We start from the raw sequence: 23,338 nt of genomic DNA, 5'->3' as shown, positions 1-23,338 counted from the left end.
ATAAAGAAAAGTGAATGCACTTGGAAAGATAAAGCCGGATGATCTAAGATATTGAGCTGAGCACATTCTGAACATTGCCCTAATTTCTTCCAGTTAGCAACATAAAGCATCAAGACTTCTTGCTACACTCTACTGACTTCCTCAACCCCAAGAAATATGGTACCCAATTACATGAAGAGCTATTTCTTCTGTTTTGATTTTTTCTACCTTTTTCATGAGCTTTGGTTATTTGTACAGTAGTGGTTTATTTTACATGTTCATATAGGTATACAATCCATTACTCTTTCATCACCTCCTCCTCCTACTAATTCAATATTAACAATATTTTTATTTCATTTTCCTAATATGTACATTCTCCCTCTCCTTTTATCCTCTCCTCTCATGAGCACTCATCCCTATGAACTGATAAAGAATGTGAAATGGAGACATAGACCATTTGAACTCCACTTTGTTCTATGGTTGTATGCTATCTACAGAAAGATGATGAGAATTTCCTCCCCAACTTCCTAGCCCTAGAACCATGGTGGGAACCCCATGGGTTTGTGGTGATTGGATGGACAACAAATGACCAGAAAGGGCATTATTAGCAGACTCAGAAGGCAATTTGAGACTTTCCTGAGATGCTTTGAAAATAGTTTTGGGCAAGAGCGCTTGTTCTTGGCTTGTCTGTTTCCTAGTTGAATCCTTTTCCTTTTTTTAAAATCTACACTGGAAAATGTAGTATGAATAAAATGTAGTATGAGTAACTAGTGGCTAAGGACTGAAATTACTAATGGCTTATTATGTACCAGACATTGTGCCTTTTATGCACTGCTTCATTTTTCCACTGAGCACATGTAAAGAAATATTTGGCTTTTCCCTATTCAGCTTCCATCCCTTACTTGTGGCAATACTCCTATGTAGCTCAATGATTCACACCCTCTACTAACATGACTCTAGGACCTTCTCACTTCCATCCACTATTAAAGTGGCTCTGGGTTCCTGAAAAGTTCACCCAGGATTTAGGAGTGGGAATGAGACCCAGATGTGAATGGTTGGTACTTTTTACTCTTTTCAACACAATGACTTAATTCAGAGGCAAGAAAATTATCTAAGTCCATCTTTTAGCCATCTATTAGAAGAGTTCAGGTAGCAGAACTGAAAAAAAGATTCTCTTTTTCCCTTCAAGTCACTGTGTGCAGTGGTAAGATGAGCTCACAATAATGATTAGGAACTCCCCAACATTGACTAGCAAAGAAGTCAGAGGTGAGAAAAGCAAAGCAAAGGTGAGAATAAAAAAATGAAAAAAATAAGAGCAAATGTGAGACTGTGTGTGTGTGTGTGTGTGTGTGTGTGTGTGTGCATGTGCACATATGTAAGGAGGGAGAGAGGGGAGGGCTGAGTCCCAAATTCAGCCCTTTCATATAAATAGATTTGATGGTTTCTGGGACATGAGCCACCAAATTTTTTGTTGCTATTTTTCCAATCACTTTTGAGATGAGCATTCCATTCCTTACTTGCACAGGACATACTAGTAAAATGGAAAAAAAAAGGATTGTAAAAATGTATTATTACCATTTTACAGATGGAAAAACTGAGCTGCAGAAAGATCTTTCAAAGATGCACCATTCTATCTGACATTGCCTGGATTTCTTTCAAAATTCGATTCCAACTTTTCTCAGACCCCTTATCATTTGTATTTAAATCTGCTCATTGATATTTAATTAAATTATAACTTTATATAATTGTTCTTAATTTTTTTAGGTTATTCAAATGATAAGTTGAAATTGTGGTCTCAAAACTATCTCTAGAAATCTCATTGTCCTGTGTAACCTAGAGCAAATTCCACCTGAAAATGGTTTGCATTCACAATTTCTTCATCTTATGGTTTGTGGAACATTTGTAAATGAGATGTGAATATTTATAGACATTTGTGACATTACTACTGCATTTAGAAGCTTTTATACCAAATTATAGATTCATGTAAAGGTTATAAATTAGAAGCTTTACAGAAAATGTCTAAATATTTATGAATTTAACTACATTTAGGAATAAATTTGCAAATTTTACATTTGCTATTTTTTCACATTTATGAGCAAATATGAGTTTTCTAATAATCTATCAAAATGAGTCGACACTCGGAAAAGCACAAACCCCAGATGGAAATGTTGTCTTCATTTGCTCTGAGCGACTCCCTCCCCCTCTGTCTGTCTTTTGCTCTCTCTTTCCTCTTCTCTCTTCCCCAGTCCTTTTTCCTCTACAAATAATATATGCAAAAATCAGCAAAGAGATTTTAATGCTTCCAACAAACCCCAGTATTTATGAGTTGTCAATCATTTCATCTCTTTATTTTTAACTCTCTAATCACTCATCCATCAACCAGAAGCATCTAAGAAAAAGAAAATTATGCTCTGAAGCTCTTGAAAACATCACAACTTGATCATTTAAGATTTACTGGTCTAGGTGGTCTAGGTGGATATAGTTAACAAAGATCAAAGGAAAGAAACCCATTCTATATGGAAACTCTCCTGGGGAAGTGGACATTAATAGAAATATCAAGCTGCTGTGGTTCTGAGTACTTCACCATTTGGAGCTAAGGGTAGGGAGGGGACCATCACTACCCTGGGTGCTTCAGATTAGATAGTTCCTCCATCTGAAGGCCACTCACTTCAACAATAAACAAAGACCTGGTGGAAATAACTAGCCTTCATCCATACCATCCATCACCCTAAAACCTGCTCATAACCAGAGGTCTGTGACTGCACCATACCATATCCAGTTGACCTGCTTATCACCATAAACTATCCATTACCAAACTGATACTATTTGCCACTCCAACAACTCACTTTCAAACATTCCTTTGACTTCATTGACACTTTCAGTTCCCCAAGTCTATTTCCCTATTCCCTCACTGTCCTATTTCCTAGCCTGTTATACTATTCCTCTTAGTCAAATAAGGACCCATGTTCCTCAATCTTGATAATCAACTCTGTGAAAATATTAAAAATTCTCTCTCTCTCTTTCCCTCTCTTTCCCTCATCAGGCCAAGTTCTAAGCACTTTTATCAAATCCAAGTACCTAACAAAGCTGTTGAATATTACTAGAGACCAAGATATCGTGATTGATTTTCATTTCAGAAACAAATATATGCAATCAGTATTCAGCAGTTCTGATTCAAACCCTCAGCTTGGAAGCTACCATCCTACAGTTGTTTCACCGAATCAGTTTAGGGATCTCAGGCAAAGTCACACTGCACATGGAAATAGTCCAATAGGGTTGTTTTCACTGTGCAGGAATGTACATGATGAACCAATTATGATGGGTTTGATGTAAAAGAAAATTTCATGTGGTATCTTACCTGTTTAGGGACCATCTATATCTACCACTTTCATCATATATCTCTTTCATTAATAAGGAGAATCACAGTACAAAGCCTAGAACCAGACATTTTCCCATCAACAAGATTGCTGAAACTCTGTATGAAGCTAAAAACTCTGGGAGATGGAGCAAATAAAATGAATTAAACTTACATACTCCATGGTACATTTGAGGGGAATCACTCAGTGCTGAAGTTTACTGTACCACCCTATCTTCTTGTTATATTAGGCAATAAAAACCTTTTATTACTTTAGCTGCCATGAATTGACTTTTCTCTTACATGCTATAAATAAAATCCCCAAGTGACAGACTTCCTTACCATGATTGCTTTCTGGTGTTTCCAAAATACTTGGCATAGTAGTCCCTTCTTTCACCAAAGGTACACAAAGAGTTGTCAAATCAATGCTTGTTGAATACTGTGAAACGAACTCTTTCATAGTTTGCTGCCAGGTTCCAGGAAGCTGGAATGAGGCTAATCTGGAAAAACAAGTGAAAGTAGCCTATGGGAAGTAATTCTATATAGTGATATTCATATTATTTGGGATGAATATTTCAACTGTCTCACAGCTTCAAAATTTCACTCTTTTTACAAAAAAAAAAAAAAGCCAACATAACATATACTATTGTAGCCTCATCTAGGAAGGGATGAACCATCCTTAGATGTTGCCAGGCAGCTGAATCTGACACCAGGACAGAGGTTGCATCAGAAGAGACCCACATTTACTTACTGCATTAGCATAAATGGTGAGTTCATGCCACAACAGACAATAAGAAAATAGTAAACCTTTATATAATTTAAGTGGCCAATACCATTCATTTTAGGAGCTATTGCTTGGAAATTTGTATATTGTCTGAGGTTATTCTAATTTTCACAATAGTTCTATGACAAGCACTTTAATCTCCAGTCTACAGATGGTAAGAGCTAATGGGAACAATGTAAAATGACTACACAATTGGGTTGAATGCATGTGACATGAAGATAGGTGTGTATCCTGACTCCTAGAAACTGTGATTGTGGAAAAAGGGGACTGCAGCTCTAAGTAAGTTAAACATCTCAAAGTTATCCTGGATTTAGATTAGGTAGAAATGAAATGACAGAAGTTCTTATGAGAGAAGGGCAAAGGAAGTGGGAGAAGTAGACACAGAGTAAGTGATATGGAGATGGAGGTGGAAATTAGAGATACATCTAATAAACAAGGCAGGCTAAGCATTGTTGTCAGCCAGCACAAGCCAGGAACCAGGCAAAGAACAGATTCAACATCCCAGCCTCCAAAAGAAATCAAGCCTGCCAACATCTTGACTTACACTGCTCAGTTCCAGAACTGTGAGAGAATTCCTTTTTCTTATTTAAAGCTTCTTTTCTTAAAGTTTATAGTAGTAGTCCCTTGATACTAATAAAAGCTGAAATACAAGTGCAGATTTGCCTGGCTCTTAGAAGTAAACTTCTTACCAATATACCACATTGGGTTAAAAACTACTTGAAAAGTAGACTTTAGATGAGTAGAGATGAGAAAATTCAAAATTAATAGAAATTATCATTGATATACGAAGTCACAAATAATTGTTTTAGTGTGTGCTAACCCCAGGGATGTATTCAGATGAGGCTTTAGTGATATAAGAGCAAAACCAAAGAAAATGAGGAATTGTTTCCAACTCATCAAACGGTACTCGATTTTAGGTTCCACAAACACTTTCATCTACATCACTACTTATAATGTGTCTATGTTGTTCAACAGAAATAGAAATAAGCCGAGGCTAGTTAACTAATACTCTGAGTTCAGGCATCAAATAATCATGTTCTTTTCAAGGGGAATGTGAAATTCCCATTTCAGAAAAGAGATTTATCAGCTATTGAGTAACCCCTATATCTGATACTTTGAATCCTGATAAGTTATCTTAATTCTCCTGTCCATTGAGAACTTATCTCAGGTTCACAAATGAGAAAGGTGGATAGGGCCTTCTATAACACCTTTGTGCAAATTACAATGCATGTGCCAAGACAGATGGCTTGGCACTTGCGGCAAAGGGTTTAGTTCAGCTCTATTTGGTCCCTTGGCTGTGTCCACAGCTCTGCTACTGGGGGGCTGGGGGAATGCACAGGTGTCTAAGGTGTGATCTGAAGCTCAGAGAAGCTGGGTATTGGCACTCCCATCCAAACCTCAGTAATTGTGCAGGCCAAGAAGTGAGCCCATTTTTGTCTGGCTCTAAATTCCACATTTTCATGACTACAATGTTACCTTCAAGTTGCTTTAGAGTTTGCTACCTAAAAGTATTTACACTGAGAAATGGAAGTGACAAGGAGATTTTATATGTTGGAGCAGGTCAAGCACCTAATTCTTCACAGCAATGGTACCAGAAGACAAGCTCATCTTTTCCAGGTAGATGAGGATGGTCTATATCAATGTGCAGGGCTTTATGAAACATGAGCATGTGGCACTCTTAGAAAAAGTTTTTAAAAATACCATAAAGAACTTCAATATGGCAACAAGAGAGCATTAAATTATTCCTCAAGTCCTCCTAAGGGTGAGTCTTTGTGGAGCTTCTCAGGTGAACATCTGTGAAGCAAGTCCTTAAGGTGGGCCCTGTGAAGCCAAGCAGCTGCCTTGCTGAGTAGAAATACAAGGGCTGTTGGTATAAAAGATCTCCTGTGTAGCTCTTCCTGCTACTGTAGTGCAAATAAGAAGTTGGGTCAATTATACTTCCTCAAGCAAGAAGGACCCTTAATGTCCTGTCACAGTTCTTACACAAGTAGGTTACTGTGTTTTGTTGAGTGGATCACTATGTTAAGACTAGCAGCCAGGAATGTTTCAACGAAGTTACATGATTGCAATGCAATATGAGAGAAGAAACTAAATTGACCTGTGTAAGTATTTGATCCAAGCTATGATCAGTGTAAACAGTGTCTCTGATTTGAAGGAGACTGGAATGGGGAGGGAGATGTTCTGTTGAAATTTATCCTTTCAAGTCTCAGAAATGCTGCATGTTGGTTCCTGGAAGATGCTAACTATATATAAATTGCTACTTGGATCAGTGTTTCACAGTGTGTGTACAACTGAAAACTTTTTTTGAAAGATGTGAGGACGTAATTGCTTAAAAATAGTTTTATGGTCAAATAGTTAGAGAAGCTTTGTGCTACAGAGAGTATTTGATTACAGGATGTTTCCAGGTCCTTCATGAGATCCATTGCTAGAGTACATTCTATGCAACATTTTGCAGGGAGCATCTTGGGAGATGATGTTCCAGGAACCACGCTTTTATGAAATGCTTCTTTATGTGAAACTGCCTTGTAGGCAACCTGCCAAAGAAGGCATTTTCAAGCTCCATAAGTCCAGGCATACTGTTTAAGAGCTTGCTTGCCTGGGAACTCTGGATTTGGCCATTCTTTGCTCATTACTATCCTTCCCTAAGTCCCAGGCAGAGTTTGGTACACCTGCTCTCACAGTGTCCTGGCATTTGGTACTCAGTTTTCACCTGAGAAGCAGATGATGACTGTGAAGATCAAAAACATTCTCAGCTAATCTTTGCTGTGAGGTTAATACTGTTGTGGGGATCTCTTTTTGCAGTTTATGTCAGTGTGTACTGCTGAAAGATCCATCTAACACTCAAAATGAGGCTCCCTGAGTCTATACCCAGGAACCCACCAGTGCTGCCAGAGCTGGCACAGTGCCTGAATGCTCTTGTGTGGCCCAAGGCAAGTCATGGCGCAAACTAAGACAAGAGGCTGCTGTGCTCTTCCTAATTTTAAATATGCCTGTAGAGCCAAGAGGGACTCACAGTTTGACAGATATCTATATAGTTCAGTTAGGAGTAACATACTTTTCCATTCTACTGCACAAGAAATACCCACCAGGCCATAAAAGCATCTGTCAACATTCAGGTGTCAAACCATCCCACTTAATCTGAGGTTCTGAGGACAGGTCACCATCTATGGGAAGGTCATTTTCCCATCTTACACATCTGGATCCCAGAAGTTTAGGAATAAAGTGAATATGTACAAGTGTCATCTGTCATTGGATAACCTTTTACATCTTATATTAGTGTCAATTAGTTGTACAAGTAGGGTTCACTGTGATATTTCTATAAATGTGTGGAATTTATTTTGATCCAATTCATACCTGCTATTACTCTTTCTTATCTCCCTGTCCCCTATTACCAGTTTAATATGGATTTTATAATGCTAATTTCATCCATCCATATTATGGACTTCAATCATATTTGCCCTCATTACCTGTTTGTCTCCATTCCTCTACGATTGTTCTTCTCCATAAAGTCTCACTTTTACAATCGTGTCATATTGTATTTGTTTTTTAACTCTAGATTCCACATATGAATATGCAAAAATAACTTTGGACACAGTATGTGGGGTATACAGTGTGATATTGAAAGTACAAATGTGCATAATCATAGCTGGACTGTGATAAAAGGAATATTCACATTCAAAACATGAGCTTTTCTTTCTTGACCTTGTTCATAAGCCATTTTGTGAATTACTTAAAGGATTATCTACAAATCCTTAGTCAGTTCAAGGGAAAACAGCCAGAAAAAAAAGTCAACAAGATTTTACTCAGCAAATACTTTCTGATTGAATAAAGCCATCCTTGTTACTAGCATTAATCTCTTAACTACCAACAGCCTCACTTCTAGTGACTCCTGAACACAAGATACTGGCTGCTGCAAACTTACACAACTTGCCAGTGTGGTTGCTATTTACCATCATATCTATGGGAATTAAATATCTAGAAGAAAGATGTATCTTTTTTATTGGCCAGTCCTGGGGCTTGACCTCAGGTCTTGAGCGCTATTGCTGGCTTCCTTTCGCTCAAGGCTAGCACTCTATGACTTAAGCCATAGCATGCTACTTCTAGCTTTTTCTGTCTATGTGGTGCTGAGGAATCGAATCCAGGGCTTTATATATGCTAGGCAAGCACGCTACTGCTAAGCCAACTTCCCAGCCTCAAGATGTACCTTTATTTATTTATTTTTAATAAAAGTAACACACTGATAAGTGCCCAGAATTAGAACTAAATAGAGAAAAGCCCAACACTGGTGATGAACCACTCTAAAGTGAAATCTAACGGGAGGATATTGGGTGGCTATGATACAGGGGACTGCCACTGAGAGCCATGGCTTTCCCTACTCCTCATATTCTTAACATGTCACAGGTTGCATTCCTAATCTCTGATCATGCTTTCTACAATCCCTCAGCAAATTATGACCCAAAGAATACAAATCAATAGCTCACATTCTTCCTGCTATGGCTGCAATTATTTTTGGAGTTTTGGGCTATTTACATTTAAAGAACTCAGCTCTGATCTGGCTTACTATTGCCATACATTCACAACATAATCTTTTTCTTTTTTTTTTTTTTTACTTTTTCTTTAACTTTAGTTACACTTGGGCTTCTGGGCTACCCTCCACTAAGTCACTCTTCTTTTCATGTCAACTCACAATGTTACAGTTTTCTCCTGATTTCATGTTGGTTAGTTTATGCAGGTCAGTGAGTGATCTACTCACATCTCTGGCATGTTCACATGTAGTTCGGTTGTATTATCATCATACAACAAATGTTAAAGTCCTATACTCCAAGATGAGTCTGGAGATGGTAGCCAGTTTACTACATTGCTTCCCCAAATCTTTTGGAGATGGCCAAATAACATGGGGATGCCAGTGGCCTCTTTGTATGATGTAAGGAAGTAGATTTTTGTTTTGGTTTGTTTGGCCTTGTTTTGATTTATTCTTTCTGTTTTGAGACAAGTTCTCACTTAAGTAGCCTAGGCTGGCCTCAAACTCATTATTGCTTGTGACTCCAGTGCCCTAAGAGCTATATACTACCATGCTGGAGAAGAAAACAGATAATCAGGCAAAATTTAAAAAGGAAAAGATAAATAAAAACTACAACCCCATCTAAACCCTTCAAATGAACTTAATATGAGAAGCCATAATGCCTAGTAACTTAAGTATATTTTCCCCTTTTCTGCAACTTCAAGTAAAAGATGTCCAAAGTAGGAGGTAACTAGAATTATTGAATTATGAGGAATCTGGAAGTACTGACACTACACTTCCACAACTGTAAATCACTTAGCATCTCTGCACTTTGATATCATCACTGGAAAAGAGGAGGGACAATAACTTCTCCCATGGAAGTTTCACTTAAAAGATGCAGTGGAATGGTTCCAACAGGCCTTGTACACAGCAAGCGCAGGCTACAGGTTAGTTGTCACAAACTGAATTGTCTTCTGGCTTCTTTGGGTTGTTTCTCTTCAACACTTTTAGCTCATCTGACAATAGTCTTCCAGCATGGTGATAAACTTGCTAAAAGTGAGAATCTTGGACCCTAATGAGAGAAGCTGTCAAATCCTGCAAAGTGTACTTTGTTAACCAAAACAGCTGGCCAATTCCCCACTTCACCTCTGGGTCTGTACCCTTCATTTTCTTCTTCCACTGAGTCAGATCAAAGCATTCTTGCCCTGCTTTCCCTCCACAGCACATCCTATGAGAAGGTCAATAGTTGAAGTTCACTGGCCCCCATCTCTCTGCACCTTGTCCTGGCCAGGCTTGGTAGCAGCCAGGGTCCCAGCTGGTGTGGGGGAAGTGGCAGCAATTTTACTGCTTGTGCACCCAGCAGATGTAAAAAGCTTGGTGCAGTGATCTGGGTGCACCTGTTGGTTTCTCACCATCTGTTAGCCAAAATGTTAAAGAGCCACACCCTCGAGTGGCCAGCTGAGGAAAACTTAATCTCTTCCCCCCGGGGCTTCCAAATATGGACTGCTGAGCACAGAACTGAGCCAAACACAAAGGAGAGATGGACTGAGCCCTGCCTAGGGAGTAACCTAATCTTCTGTCATGGTTGGATTAAAAAAAAAATGCTAACAAGAAGGAGCTTTAAAAATAAATCTAGATAGTTATTACCTGATTAAAAAAAAATTCCGATTACAAACGGAGACTCTTCTTCTTCGAAAGCAAGAGAAAGAAGGAAGGAAGGAAGGATGGAAGGAAGGAAGGAAGGAAGGAAGGAAAATAGAGAAAGAAAGAAATATGTCATACCTTTATCAAATCATGAAACAGCCTTCATCCACTCATTCGTCTCACTTTGCTGTCTGCACTTTATTACACAGAATGAAGTCTCACATTCCAAAGGGTCAAGGACCACATAGGTTAATTGCATTTAGCTAACGGATGTCATTTTAGAGCAAGGTGCCACTCTCTTCACCCAAATAACAGATACGTATTTTTAAAAGCAATCTGAGAGTGCTGCAGTCCTTTCTTAATCCAATGGCCATTATTAATTTTTATATAAATTAAAGGTTCAGCTACAATATGCCTCCAAACACTTTCTTGAACATATATATCCAGGATACAAACAAGCAAATCTTGGTACACATGTTTTATTTTCCTGGAGAAAAAAAAATGGGGAGTAAGAAAATGGTTTCTCTCCAAAGTTTTAAGGCAAGTTTGATTTGCTTTATAATTTAAGATTTTCAAACTAATTTTTAAGTTAGAACTAACTTTAGTTACTGAGTTTGGGTTAATTTGCTTTTTTATAGACAACTTAAAATAGATTGGCAAGTCTCTTTTGTATGGTCCTATAGCTTTGTATGTGAATTCTGTACACCTTTCCTTTCTTATCACATTATCATTCCACATAATCCTTAAAGAATATTGAAGAGAATTAACACCTTTATACCAATCCCATTAGTGTGCTGTTAAATTAATGGGTTCATTTCTGCCCGCAAGCATAATGTGGTTTCTAATCTTGAGACAAGTTACCTTTAGGCAGTAGGCAATCACTTAAAAACCTGAAAGCAGGCAACATATGGCATACTACACAATATAAAAGTGTTTGAGAGGTACAAGTTTCCACCCTGGATGATACATGCCCAATTTTAAATAAAACATAGTGTCATCTGGTTCACGCTTAAACACTGAAGTTGAAATGATTGGCCATACTGTCATTTTCAAAACAATAGTTAACGGTTGGCACATGTGCTGTTTACAGATACACAGCCTGTAAACACAGTCACCAACCACAACTTTGCAAAGGTAAATGACAGCTTGAAATTTTCAATGCCCCAGAACTCCTGGGATTTCCTTATTTTCCCCCTTTTTCATTCATTCTTTCTCCTCACTCCCCACCCCCTGCAAGTGTTCCCACCCCCAATTCTAATCACAGACACAACAGATCCTCCTCTGCTTGCACATGCGTAACTTCTAACCATGTCACCCCCTTCCCCCCACGACACATTCTCCTGCTGTTGAGACCAGCTGGGATGTATTAGTCATGCTGAAGCACGTCATGTAACACAGCAAAATATCAGGCAGCTCAGTGTCATGGGAAAAGTGAATCTACTTCATTATCTACCTAGGGAAAGGAAACAGAACTATCAACTAAATGGGCCTGGTCTTCCCTTCTGTGTTGTTCATATTCTATTAATATCATTAATGGTATTCCAAGGCTTTGGTATGAGAGAATATAGTCTATTAGGAAAGCATCATTAGTAATACTGTAACACAGAGTATTTAGGGTCCTTTGCTTTATGCCCAAACTCTGTAGGTGTCAATAACTTTGACTTACATAGAGGAAAATGATACAATCCTCAAAGTAGAAATAGGTATGTCTGGAAAATAGCCATTTTGTATCTTCAAACATAATGGTACAGTATCACATTGCTTTGAAACTGTGGGAGAAAATAATGTGCCACTTACTTCTCATTCTTTAATTCATTCAGTTTACCAGTAGAACCTATCAGAAAGACTTTATTTGATCCAGGGGCCTAAGTCTTTTATACCAAGCTTCCCAGTGATACTGATACAGTTGCTTTCCAAACCACACAGTTGCATGCCCAGACTGACATTTAGGACAACTCAAAGGATACTCATTATTAGAACTACAAAGATGGATGTTCATCAAAAGCTGAGCTAAATGAGTTGGAAAAAGTGATAATTGTCCTCACCAATGCTCATGGTAAAGCTTGAACTTCAAAGTCATTGTGTTGGGAGGTCCTTAAAGAGTGTTGTAGTCAAGAAGGCTTTACCTACCTCCAGACCATATTGTGCATTAGTTACCCAAGAGAGGGATGTGATAAAGCAGGTTTTCTTTATATCCTATTTCTTCCCTTACCCAAGTGCTCTTTACACACACACACACACACACACACACACACACACACACACACACACTATACCTTTCTGCCTCTCTACTATGATATATAACACTATATGAGGTTATTTTCAGGCATCATGCTAGCCCTGGTTCCATGCTTCTAGACCTCCAAAACTGTGAGCTAATGAATGTTTTGGTGTGTTTTTTTTCTTCACACATTTTCATCCAGACTCAGGTATTTTATTGCATCAGCCCAAAATAGATGGCAATAAACAACAGCATCAAGACCTAGATGATCAGAAAGGGAGGGGCCTTCACACAATTTGGGGGACTTGTTGGACATAAAGAGAAGAGCTTGAGGAACAGACATGAGTAAGAGAAGAGTATAAGTATAGCTGTGTTTCCCCTTGATAAGTATTTGTATATGCCTGACAATCCTCAATTAAGGAGGTCACATATTGCTGTTAGACACTTTTAATGGAGAAGCAGAAGTACATAAAGTGAGTTTTCATAAATGATGTAAATGGAATAGAAACTTGACTCTGATTTGGTAATAGCATCTCTGATAAAGAAATCAAATCCTGGGTGGGACAGGGAAGTAAAACGAGAGCTTGGTTTTCTCAGTAAAAGATGGTTCAAGAAGTTGTTCCCTGAAATAATTTGCATCTGAGATTTCCTCTGGCACTTTCCTCACACCAGTAGCTATCATAATCTGAAAATGTATTTACAGGTCCACAGTTACCTTGTGTTCATGACATTTTTAGGAGACAAGTATTTCACAAATATAAATTTCAGTGGTGCTCTCCTTAGTAACACTAAGAATGACTTTAGACTTCTTAAATTAAAATTAAACATAATTAAAAAAAACTCAATCTAACCTACTGTTTTTTTTTCTGAAATGCCATTATAGCATTGTATTCAATTCCTTGGGCTATAGAAACAAATTATCATAAACTTAGTGGCTTACAAGAGAAATATGTTTCTCAAGAGTTCCAGAAGCCAAAGTTATGAAATCCAGGTTTTGGTGAGCTATGCTTGCTCTCAAGGGTCTGGAGGAACATATTCTGGGCCTCTCCCTACTTCTCTTCTTCATTCAGCAGTCTTGGATATTGCTTGTCATATAGATTCACTGCCCAGCCCCAACTGAGCCAAGTGATGTTCTTTAGGTGTCCCTTTCTGTTTTTTTTTTTTTTTTAAAGTACCAGTGATATTGCATCAGAGTTCACTCCTGCCCAGAATGATCTCATTTTAATTTGACTGTATCCATAAAGACCCAGTTTTCAAATGGAACAGTATTTATAGAAGGCATAGGTTAGAATTTCAGCATACCTATTTAGGCGATTCAACCCATCACAAACATTGTAGCACAGATAATTTGCATTTTGAACTGTAAATTCTCAAAGTTTTTCTTTTAAGCACACCATTTCTTCCTAAAGCAATGATGACAGTTATCTGATGTTGACTTGTTATGATTATAAGGCAAAAACAAATTTGAGAAAAATTTCCACATGTGAGAGAATGCATACATCCTTTGTCTCTCTGGGCTTGACTTCCTTACCTAACAGATGTTTTCCTGGGTCCTTTTATTGAATTACAACAAAATAGACACTGTGGATTCAGGTACTCAAATGTGGTGGTTACTAAAGGGAGAAGGGAATAGAAGATTAAAGAAGGGAAATGGGGATGCAGTCATAAAATGCAATGCAATATACTACAAAATTAAGCTTAAAGGAAGGGATCACATTAGGAGGGATGGGGCAGCATAATAAAGTAGAGATATTGGTCAAAATTAATTGTATTCATATACTCCTTTGTACAGCTACTCAAAGAAAAAAATAAAATGAAAAGACGAAAAATTTCACTTGTGTTTAATTGACAAGTTAAAACTGTATATATTTATAATGTGCAAAGTTGTGTTTTGATATATGTATACATTGTAGCATGGGTAAATCAACCATCACCTACTAATACCTAACCTAGTATATGTATACATAATAACTTACATATTGTTTTTCTGAGGAGAACATTCTATTCTGCTCTCAATTTTCATGTGTAGACTATGTGATCAAGTATAGTCATTATCATTATATGCGATAGGTCTCTTGAATTTATTCCTTCTATCTAAATAACATTGTGTAGTCTTTGATCAACATTTTACCAATCCCCTTTCTCCACACTCCTAGTAACCACGTTGTACTGTCTCTGAATTCAACTAGGAAATTTTTGCTTTTCAGTGTAAAGACAATTAACTGGTTATATTCATGTTAGAGGAAATCCTTTTTTTTGTTTAAGAAATAATGTGGTCCAGAATATTCATTCTTATTCAGGTTTGTGTTCATTTCTCTCTTCAGTTGTCCATTGGTGATACTACAAATTGAAGTGAGTTCTTTTTTTTTTCTTTTCTTCTTTTTAAAGTATGAGTTCTTTACCTTATTATATAGCTAAGAAATTGTAAATTTCTTGAAGACAGATATTGTGTCAATATTTTGATTTCCCCACTGTTCAGCAAAGTGCATTCTCAATACCTGTTCATTGAATATGACTTGACTATTTTCTCATATCATGAAGCCAATGACATTTTACTACTTAGTGCTTATAATTTTATTGACACTAAAATGTACAACATGTTACAAACAATAAATAAGCTATATCCACAGTTCATCTTTTAAGATTTTAAGCTTGAGTAGGAGGTGTACCTCAATGGTAAAACACTTGCCTGCTATGTGTGAGGCCTTAGGTTCAATCCCAGAGCTGCCAAAAATAACAACAACAAAAAAGTCTACAAGTTTAACATTTTTCTCTCACAGAGTAAATCCAAGTTGTTTGGATGTCAACTAGTGCTATGTTCCACTTGCTCAGCTATGAGATGTTAACTCAGACAAATGACTTGTTCACCAATTCCATGATTTATGGGAATAAAGGTGAAGAAATTTGATAGGAAAATATTGTGACTTAATATCTTCCCAGAATCCTTCTCCTAACCTTTCTCCCCCACCCAACCACACACGTGCAAAAATATTCAAAGAAAAAGTCTTTGTGGCTAAGATTCAAAAATCCATCTTGAACTTAAAGCTAGCAAATGTCAGCAGTTTCACGTTAGTTTTTCCTAATGTTCTCAGAAATCTAAACGATGGTATCTTTCCACATTTAAAATTCTTCCCTGCTTGCTGCAGTCCCTAATAATATCCTGGCCATGTACCTTCATCTATATTCATGAGATGCAGATGCAGCCAAATTAGTGGCAGCAAAGCACATTTTACAGTGTAGAAAATACAATCTGGCTTCCTTTAAACATTTTTTGACAAAAAAAAGTTTTATTAAAAAAAAAAGAAAGAAAGAAAGAAAAGCAGACACAGATTTAAATTCACCACCACCCGTCGAAGGAGTGTGTTACAAATGCACAGCTGGCTTGATGATGAGTGACAAATCAAAAGTCAGAGAGAAACTTCCCGATCATCTGAGCCCTTGCCACTCGATTAGCAGAAGAAAAACAGGGCAGATGGAGGGAGACACAGCAGTTCGGAGGGAACAGATGGCCACTACGAACTTGATATATGAAATTAATAACACTTTCTCAAATACAATTAGTAACAGGAATATATTACCTGCATTTTCATAACTGTGAGCAAGCTGACATTAAATGAGGGTTTGCAGATTAACAGTTGATGTGGCATTGATGCTTGGAGGGAAATAAAAATATATAGCAATGAGAGAAACCTCTTGCTTTGGGGTGCCATTGATTGTGATGTTGTAACATATGAAAGGAGACTTGCTATTAAAGAAATCCCATATGTAAACTTCATTGATTGGGATTTCTTTTTTTCTAAGGTAGCTATTTGGGCCACATAATGCACGAGACACTTAAAAGCCTCACTGATGTATGCAGCATCCATGGTCCTAGATGAATTGTTCTTTGGAAGGACAATACAGCATATCTCACCCACAGACTGAGGAAAAGGCCAACATAAACAGTCACAGCAAAGTAAAAAAGTACAAGTAATATGAAATAAAAAACTAGCTTTTTTCATTTTTATTTTTCCAAATATAAGTCATTCTAGAAAAGTTATTGTTTTTTTTTAATTTTTGGCTTTGTTTTCTATTTTGATGTGCAGTATCTGGAATGGGTAAACATACTTTTACTTATAATTTTTATCCCAAGTGTTGTCAACCAAAAACTATTTTTAATTCAACAGCCCTGATAATGACACTTCAAAATGGTATGAACCAACCCTCAGGGAAGCCAGATCTTCATGAGCTTAGGGAGGTCAATCCCAAGTGCGGAAGTGTCTGAGGCTCCTGATGAGGCAGACATGACAGTGATGAGCTTCATTGAATGATGCTCACCCGTGGCCCCTGCAGGAGACCCAGGCAACCTGGGGGTTGATACAAGATGAGGACACATAGCAGCTGTCCAGGCTTTCTGATTTCAGGAAGGGTTCCCTACCCTTATGGGTGATCCCTGCCTCAGGCTTTAGAGCTTGTCAGTGGGCTGGAGTATCTGGAGAAGCACAGACACAGAGCAAGATACAAGGAAGAAGTACAATATACCAACACACCAACTATCCGCATTTCAGGGTGGCAAGAGGAGTCTCTCTCCAGTCCCAGGAGGCAAATCATTAATTCTGCTACAGCTTGGTGTTGGCCATGACAGCTGGTGGCTGCAGAAATTGGCAGAAAGAGAGAGTAAGGACGTTTCCTCTCCCCTGGAAAGAACATCCCTGGTCATTCTGGTGATAGAAGTCACCAAAAAAGAGATTGATCTATGTTGTGGAGCTAGTGCCTTACTGTCTGTATTCTTCAGAACTACTCTCTCAGAGTAATACACAGGAAAAATCTGATCAAACAGGCAAAACATAGGAAGTCTAAGAGAGAGGATTTAGAGTACTTGATTAGGTACTATAGAATAGTAATCTTATAATCATCATAAACTATTAATTTTAAAGTAGTGTCTGATTTGAATTTATGATTTCACTTGCAAAGCCAGCTCCCTGTGAAACCTTAGATAAGTTATATCACCAAACTTATGATATAGAAGCAGTGATTGCTAGAATAAAGGACATGGTCTTTATATAAGAACCAAAAGTTTCAAAAATATTTTACTAGGGATATTTTGTTATTTCCTTAAAGTCACAAGGACAACAACCATCCCTGACAAGAAAAAAGATATTACTAGAAAGGTAAATGCTAGATGTTTCCCCAAAGTTTCAATCTACTGCAAAAAAAATGGAAATATCACATAATATCTAAAACAAAAATAAGGTCATCACACACATTTAAGTTAGAGTAAATAACTCAAATATGAATTGACAAGCATGTTTCTTAGTTTGGATTTATCCAGAAGGCAACTAGATAACATAATTTGAATGCAACTATTTATTTAGAAGGTAAAAAAAAAGCACCATTGTACCATTGCTGGTGAGTGTAGGGAGAAACAAGAAAAATAAGTAAAAACAAACAATACCAGACTGTTACATTGTGAAACCAGTCACTGCTATAGGGTGATAGTTGCTTGATCTCATTGGAAAGATGCTGAGAGTTCATGTAAAATATTCATCCCAGAGTTAAAGCACTAGATGAGAGAGAGGTCTGGGGTGTTTACTAACTTCTGCCTGTCAATAGTTATGGGTTGCTCCTGGGGATTGCTAAATCTCCCATACTTCTGTTCTGTAATCGTGACCAAGCAGACTCCAGTAGCAAGAGGAACCCTTCAGGCAAAGAAGAGCATGTGCTGTTGTTTGGAAGTTGGATTGCTATATCTCTCAGTGTTAAGGGCAAGGGATCACTGGAAGCATCTGCTACAGCATGTTATAAGAACATGACTCTTGTCTAATTCCCTACCCAGTAGCTTTTTGTTCTAATAAACTGGGTCTCTCTCTCTCTCTCTCTCTCTCTCTCTCTCTCTCTCTCTCTCTCTCTCTCTCTCTCTCTCTCACACACACACACACACACACACACACACACACACACATATATACCCTCCTCCTCTTACCTTGAGGAATGGGCAGAATATACAAGATATCCATGTAACAGGTGGCAACCAGTTCCCCTACCCCAGGCTCCCCCTATGCATATGAACAGTATCTTTACCAATAGCCACCTAGGTGCAGCTAAGTATTTCCTGAGTTGGATGGTCCTCACTCTCCAAGTTGGCCTTTATCTTGCTAAGAATCAGAAGATAGGTTAGAAAGGAGAAGCCAAAGCTATCATCAGGATGCATGTATCCTAGTATTTGGGTGAATGCATTCTGTCCTTATCCACATTTTGTTTTCAGTTCCTTAGAGGCAAAAATTTGGACCCCATGGTGAAATTCAATTAGAATTTCCCCTTACCATGTTTACAATCCAAAAGGAAATTTCTCCTACTTTATTGATACATACTTAGTGAAGAGAACTAAGCAGGATGTTTAGTTTGAGAGTCTTTTTTTTTTTTTTGCCAGTCCTGGGCCTTGGACTCAGGGCCTGAGCACTGTCCCTGGCTTCTTCCCGCTCAAGGCTAGCACTCTGCCACTTGAGCCACAGCGCCGCTTCTGGCCGTTTTCTGTATATGTGATGCTGGGGAATCGAACCTAGGGCCTCGTGTATCCGAGGCAGGCACTCTTGCCACTAGGCCATATCTCCAGCCCCTAGTTTGAGAGTCTTTATATGGGAAAATTGCTGTTTTGTTATTCTCTCTTGATGTTGACAGACAACAGGCCTTTCAAAAAAGGTCACACCCACCTTGACATGCCTGGCCTGTAGGCTGTTAGGCTCATCTATTCTATGACAAACATCATTAGATGAAAATAGGCACACCTTGAGCATTATGTAGGACTTTGCTCAAGGATCCCTGAAGCACCCAAATTATCACATGGCCTCTTATCATCCAGTTTATTCACAGAATCTTAGAATTTAAATTTAATATTTTAAATGTTATTTGTCTAACCATCCAAAAATTTAAAATTATTTCCCCACTTTTTATTTTCAAGAATGAATGTACAAATGCCCATATATTCATGCAGTATACCTGATCAGACTCACCCCTCATTCACTCTGCTATCTTCTCTCTAGTTCTTCCCAAGCCAATCTCAGTGAGTTTCATTGTGACATTTTCAGAAATGTACATTAAATATTTTCATCACATTTATCTTCCATCAGCCTCTCCACTTACCCTCCCTCATCGCTAATTCCTACTCACAGACAGAATTTGTTGTATGTTCCTGTCATTCATTTTATTTTAGTATATGCTAATGGTTAAAAGGAGTTTCACTGTGATTTCACACATGCATATAGTGTTCTTTATCAGATTGGCCCATTTTTTTTACTTTTACTTCTCTCACCCACACTATTATTGGTCACATATGGTCACTACCGTGCTCTACTGGTCAACATAAGTCTTGTGGCCAAATCCAAAATCTAGAACCATATTTAGATTCAATTTCCTAATTCCTATTATTTAACACCTCCAAGTGAGTTTTATTTTGCTATCATCATTCACACACAAAAAAATTGTGTAGCACATCTTATACAGTAGCCACTGGATAAATTAATCATTTCAGATGGCCTCTGCTTTGGGGAGTTTACACTGGGCAAAATGAGTCAGACAGGGCTAGGAATATTGCCTAATGGTAGAGTGCTTGCCTTGTATACATGAAGCCCTGGGTTCAATTTCTCAGTACCACATATATATATATATATAGAAAAAGCCAGAAGTGGTGCTGTGGCTCAAGTGGTAGAGTGCTAGCCTTGAACAAAAAGAAGCCAGCAACAGTGCTCAGGCCCTGAGTTCATGGCCCAGGACTGGCAAAAAAAAAATGGGGGAAGTCAGACAATAAGCAATAAACTGTTGAAAGTGTTAGGTGGTATGGAAGAAGTCAATAGTTTCCATACTATAAAGAAATGTGTAAGGCAGGAAAAGAGATCTAGGGGTAGACTAGGGTTTTCGGGTGAGGTCTCACTGGGAATGTAACATCCACACAAAATGAGGACAGAATTCTGAATATCTAGTACATTTCTAAGACTAATAATTAAACAGCAAGCATGGTGTAATAATGTGATGGAGTACGAGTTCATAAACTTTTTTCTGGGAAGGAGTAGGTAATAAATACTTTTATCAACTTGCTTAGTTTTTGACATAATTTCTCATTTCTGTAATTATAAGCAAAAGAAGTTTTAAGCAAATGAGTGGGTATAGTTGTATTTGAATAAAACTTTATTTGCAAAATACAGACAGTGTGCAAATAGTTACAACTTGCTACTTTCAGGTTATGGCAAATTTTGAGGATGGGATACATTACCACTCAGTGAACTGAGTGAAATGAAGAAAGCTATGTAATAGCTGGTGAAAGGATCCTAAGTGGAATGAACTATAAGTCCAGAGATGGGCGTTTGATGACAGAATATGTACCTTGAAAGGAAGTGAGGAAAAGGAAGAAGTTAAGAAATTGGATCTAAATAGGTAATGGCTTATATTACTGTTCACAACCCTTTCTTTCTCCCATGTCCATGTTCTATTTCATGCGGTTCTGTGGCTCCTTTCTCCAAAGAATAGTGTATTTCCTCAACTTTGCATTTAACCATGTTACTTACTTTGACCAGGAGAACACGGTAATGACAATATGTCAGTTCTGAGTTCTAGAGCTTAAAAGATCTTGCTTATTTTTTTTTTGCTCCTTCTCTTATATAGCTATCATTTCTATGAAAGAAAAATTAAAGCTAGCCTCTGGTACCTGTAGAAGCAGAGTAATTAGTCAATAAATCCCAGTAAATTCTAGCCTGTAGGAATTAAGTACTAACTAAGCTGTAGATAGACATGTAATAGTAATAACTGTTTTAGTTCTCCACTATACAAACAGTTAAATCACCAGAGAGATAGTCAAGGGCCACATTATGGTAAATATATACTGGTAGCAAGAATTTTGGATTGTACTTTGCAGGAAAAAAAACTATTTGAGACACAAGGAAAATAAATTTGGGTTTCTGTTTTAGATGAATGACTTAGGTTACTCTAGGAAATTTCAGAAGAATTTAATGAAATACTAGACTTGTTACTATGTTGTTATTGTTGTTTTGTAATCTGATAACAGAACTAATAAAGTGAAGGAGAACAAAAGTGGTTTTATTGGAATGCATTTTGTAACTAGAGGCAACACAATTTATTATATAAGTAAGGAGTTTTATATAAGAGAAAGTAACTAAGTATGACTGTGATTTTGGCCTGCACATATTTCTGCACTTGCCAAAATGGAGGGTCATCAAAACACTAGGGAGATGAAACTGCAAAATATGCACCAAGTTGTGATCAAGATCAACAGACACATATCTGCGGGGCTTGATGTCAGGCTCAGCACTAGAACCAATGCCTAGCAAGCTTGTGGTCCTGAGTTCAAAACCCAGTACCACAAAGGTTTTTAAAAATAAAGGAATTGGAGAGAAATATAGTGAGGCTTAATGCAAAAGAAGTTTTAGACATTAGCAAGGCACCAGTGGCTCATGCCTGTATGTTTAGCTTCTCAAGAAACTGAGAGCTAAAGATTGAAGATTTAAGCCAGCCTGGGCAGACAAATTGAGGGGACTTTTATCTCCTGAGATACTGCAGTGGTCATGTCAGTGAAGATGGTCCTGATGGAAAGAATATTTGCTGAGGATATCCCAATGCTGATCCTGGCAGGCCATTGAGAAGCTGTGTATCTGCCTGCTCTAACTTTCATGGGACATATATAATCTTGTTTGAAGAAGAGCTTTCTCTTTTAGTTAAGACAAGAAAGACAAGGCATCTTAGAAACTTTCAAAACAGACTAACCCTTCTTCCATGATTTATACACATTGTACATAGCAGTACTAGTGGAACTTGCTGAAGAACAAAAATGACTTAATTTGGTATCTGTTTCTAGGCAATGCCTTTCTAATCAGAATGTAATTAAGGCATTGCTCCAAGCGAACTTGGCTGGGTTCGGTGAGCTTACACAGATATGGCTCTGTGAGTTCTTTACAGCCTGGACTGTATTAACAAACATCAAAGTCTCACAGTGACCTCTTTTCCTCTTTCCTTTGTGGCTCTATTTCATCATCAGTGCTATTGTTCAAGCCATATTCAGTAGGTCCCAGTGTCATTTTGTTCTGATGAAACATTCACACATTCATATTACTGGAATGTTCACAATAGTGTTTGGTTGATAATTTCCATTGTGGTATATAGCTTTGAGGTAAACCTCAAGAAAAACTGAAATTTAACAGATAGTTTTTGAGATTTTTTTTTCTGAAGTATTTCCCATGTGGCCTCATAATATTAATTCTTTAATTTTTTTATAATGTTACCTTCTTTGAGTAATGATTAGAAAAAAATCCATCATATTTAATTACTTATAACGATATTTATAGTTAAATGTAAAATGGTGATTACATATGCATAATATTTACTGAATGCTTATTATTTGCCAACCATACTTAAATTTGATAATTTTCATAACAATCCTGTAAAATAAGGACTGCATTTGGGAGTGTTTGCATAACTTGTCTAAATTCATACAATTAGTAGGTAACATTATTGTAGTCTTGCTAAATTTTCTATAAAGATTACTTTATTTAATCTGTACAACTCTCCACTGAGATGTTACTATTATTATCCTTCCTTATAGTCAATATCTTGAGATTGAAACTTGAGATTGACCTTTTTCTCCAGGGAATACTTCTATCCTATTCAGTACAACATGCTAGAATTTAACCATAGGTATTTGAGAAACAGAGAGTATTTTCATTGGTTCTGTCTTTGCACAAGTTTGCATTTTACAAAATTGTCTAGATAAGTATTTCTATTCCCAATCATTCTTTTAAAACCTTACACCGATAAATAGTCTGTTGGAGGCTAAGTGACAGAGGTGATTTACCATCCACCTATCCCTCTTTC

The sequence above is a fragment of the Perognathus longimembris genome, chromosome 12 (assembly GCF_023159225.1).
Source record: "Perognathus longimembris pacificus isolate PPM17 chromosome 12, ASM2315922v1, whole genome shotgun sequence".
Lineage (NCBI taxonomy): Eukaryota > Metazoa > Chordata > Mammalia > Rodentia > Heteromyidae > Perognathus > Perognathus longimembris.
The sequence above is the reverse complement of the archived record's forward strand: the minus strand, read 5'-3'. Positions refer to the sequence as shown.